Genomic DNA, 4,013 nt, shown 5'->3' on the forward strand with positions numbered 1-4,013 from the left:
GAAGGAGGAACAAAGGAAGCCATTGGAAGAGCAAAGAGGAAGGTGGGGGGAGGCTAATAGGAGAGTGCTCCCCCTGTGGGAGGGATGTTTTAAGAAAGGGAGAGTGGGCTGTTTCCTATACTGTCAAACACTGCACAAGGGTTCAGATGGAATGAGTGAAGCCTTCTCTTTGATTATTCCACTGGTATTTGTGGAATTTCTAGCACCATACTAGATTCTAGGGCTATTGTGGTCAATAGACTGACCAAGTCTTGAACTTGATAGAGTTTATATTCTAGTGGAGATAAGTTAAACCAGTACTTATCTTTTTTTGTTGTTAATTCTCATCTGAGGATATTTTTCCATTGTTTTATATTATTTTTAATTTTTTTAGAGAAAGTGGAAGGGAGGTGGAGAGACAGAGAGAGAGAGAAACATTGATGTAAAAGAGAGGCATCAATTGGTTGCCTCCTGCATGCACCTGGCCCAGGGCCAGGGATCGAGTCTGCAACTGAGGTACGTACCCTTGACCGGAATTGAACCCGGGACCCTTCAGTCTGAGGGCCTACGCTCTAGCCACCGAGCAAACTGGCTAGGGCAGGACTTACCTTAAATCACAAGCCCTCAGGGCATATCAGGAAAAAACTAAGCTCTGTGGGTGAGGAAAAGCTTCCAGGAGGGAGTGATTAAGCTGAGACTAGTTTGGAGCCACCTAAATAAACAACACTTAGCATTTGATCAATTCGGAGGCTGGAGGGTAATGAATGGTCTTAAAACAATGGTTCCACCTGTAACCCCTCTTTCAAGGACCAAGGGCAGGTGATATGACAGCCCTGGAGTATCAAAGGCATCTTCAGACAGCTCGTGCACATGGCACAGTACGACTGAGTTACATGGGAAATTTCTAAAACCTTAGTCATTCCTGAAGAAAACCTTTAGAATTCCATGGGAAAGTAAACCTTGAAGTCTGATGCTAAACATAGGCCCTCTGAGGCTCCGGGCCTGAAGTAATACAGGTGGGGCTACTTACCTAATAAATAAATTGCTAGTGATCTCATTGGCAACTCAAAGGGTGGGCTTTCACAGACTAGCTTGGTCTGATACCCATGGCCCAGTTGAAAAAGCATAGAGTATGTTCACTAAGAAACTACCCTTTATGACTTAAAACTGAAAACCAATCTTTATTCAAAAAAGAAAACAACAAATAATATTCGTGTTTACCATGCCCATTCGTATTCTAAATTAAATTCATGTGTTAGCTTGAGAAAAAAACACAAAGTTACTTTGCAGTGAATATTTACCTACTCCTGTTGATAATGCAATCTGCCTGAGAGAAAACGTTTTTCAGAAAGGGAAGGGGTATCTTGAATTACCTCTTAAAATTGGAAGTGGGTCGGACACTCGCGAAGGGAAGATACACGATTATCTGTCAGTCGAGAGAAAGCTGTACCTTACGTGCAGGAGAGAAACGTGGGGAAGGAGCACCACCCTTTCCTTTTCCAGAAACCAGAGCTCTCCCTCCCTCTCCGGCTCCTGTGCCCTCAGCTGAGAGGACCCGCACAGCACTCGGGCAAAAGGAGGTGCTTCTGCCTTCCCTCCAGCCTCAGGGTCCTGGGAACCACCTGAGGGCCAGAGAGAGATGAAGGCTTTCTGTTTCTCTTTGGTTTTGTGGGAGCAGAATGTTTTTCTTAGTTTGAATAAATTTACTAAAACAACCATCGATCACTTACCTGTCTACAGCTGCCGCGCCCTCAGCCAAGGGATTCCTCCCTTGGTGTAGGCTGAGATGCAAAGTGCCCCATAGGTAAGTCTAAATTGTAAATTTTAAAAGGTATCTATCTCTCAGTAAAATAGAGGAAATTCTCACTAATTTCTTTAGCCATCAATGAAGACATTAAACTAGATGATCTCAAAGGCCCACTTTCTGCTCTCAGTGTATATTGTTCTGAGCGCTTCACGTTTGCATTTTTAGAATGTAGACTTAGGTCAATGCTTATTTATCCCTTGTAAGGACGGTGAGGGCAACACCATTTCCCTCTAAGTCTGTGGCATAAAAACAACTGACTTCAGAAAGCCTTCCCAGGAATCTGCCCAGCATCTCCCAGAGGCAGCCTGGCTCAGGGAGCAGCAGAGACTCACCTGTGTTTGAACATGTGCTCTGTGCCCTGTGCTGTGCCAACTAGACTAGTTTCCATCTCTCTAAGCCTTGGAGACAAAGTGCAACCTAGTACCCTGGATTGGGTCCTGGAAGAGAAATCTGAACAAAATCGATAGCTTAATTAACATTCTTGTACCAGTGATAATTTCTTATTTCTGACCCATGTATCACAGTTGTATACATGTTTATAAATGGTCATATAAATGTTCCATGGTTATAGTTAAGGGAAATTTAGGTGAAGGATATATGGAAACTCTGAATAATATGTTTCCAACCCTTTTGTAAGACAAAATTATTTTAAAATAAAAAGTTATGCTGTCCCTGAAATGTATGCTTTCAAATTTAGAGGCTTTGTTTTGTTTGTTTAGTCTTATAAATATTGGATGTTTTGAGCTTGGCTGGTGTGGCTCAGTGGTTGAGTGTTGACCTATGAACCAGGAGGCCATGGTTCGATTCCTGGTCAGGGCCCATGCCCAGCTTGCAGACTCAATCTCCAGTGTGGAGCATGCAGGAGGCAGGTCGATCAATGATTCTCTGTCATCATTGTTGTTGCTCTCTCTCTCTCTCTCTCTCTCTCTCTCTCTAATCAATAAAAAATATTTAAAAATAAATAAATATTGGATATTTTATTATTCTATTTTAACATAACTTGCCATTTGGTAGGAGAGCATGTAAACATAATTATAAGTGCTTGGAATTTATTTAAAGTAAGGTCTTTACTCCACTTTATTTATAGGTCTTAACCCAAACTGAAGTTTGACTGAATAATGATCAAAGCTAAGGCAACTTAGGTCATGAATATGCATGGACGGCTGCCTTTCATCCAGCATAATGCTTTTACTGAGCAGAGAAGAACTCACATTTGGAGTATTCCCAACAGAATATCATAGAGAAAAAGGTATAATTTCAAATTAAGTCATGAAAGAGAACTCGGATGTCATGGGGTGGAATGGCCATTGCAGACAAAAAAAAAAAAAAAAAAAAAAAGCCTATTTTTTATGTCATAGTGTTGTCTATTAAAAAATATATATGTAACTTTATATTTAAAGTACAGTTAGTATGTGTTTGTAAATATATTCAGGTAAAATGAAATTTTTACTTAAAATATTTCTAAGAATTTGAAATCATGAAACAATACACTGAGCTTATAGACTATTAAAATATTCTTATTTAAATTAGCATGGGCTTTGCCAGAATTTACATATTGGTGGTCCCAGGCCTGTCTTTACCCCGGGGTAAGTTTTTCATTGGCCAGCACAATTTTGAATTTTTTGAATTAGTTCCCAATATTTAAAATAGCGAGTTTTTATATAAAAACCCGAGTTTTCATTCTCTCTCAAATAGTAAGTTCTGACATGGCAGCACCTGGCAAGGATGGGGTGGTAGATGCCAATTACAAGGTGTGTCCTTTCCAGCTTGCCACAGTTCCTTTTTTGTTGTCTCTAGATTTTTAAAATTTAGGTGAAATTCACATGGTACAAAATTACCATTGCAAAGTGAACAGTTTAGTGGCATAGGATACAGTCCCAAGGTTTTGCAACCACCACCACCTCTGTCTAGTTCCAAAACTTCTCACCACTCCAAGAGAAAACTCTGTTGCAATTAAGCAGTTACTCCCCATTCTCTGTTCCCCCAGCTCCTGGCAACCAACAATTTTTCTGTCTCTTTATTTTATTTATTTTAAAAAAAAAATATATATATATTATTGATTTCAGAGAGGAAGGGAGGGAGAGAGACAGAGAGTTAGAAACATAGATGAGAGAGAAAAATCAATCAGCTGCCTCCTGCATGCCCACCCCGACTAATCCATAAGTCAATGCTCAACCACTGAGCCACACCAGCTGGGCTGTCTCTTTGGTTTTACTTATTCTGGATG

Source organism: Myotis davidii, unplaced genomic scaffold (assembly GCF_000327345.1).
Source record: "Myotis davidii unplaced genomic scaffold, ASM32734v1 scaffold330, whole genome shotgun sequence".
Taxonomy (NCBI): Eukaryota; Metazoa; Chordata; class Mammalia; order Chiroptera; family Vespertilionidae; genus Myotis; species Myotis davidii.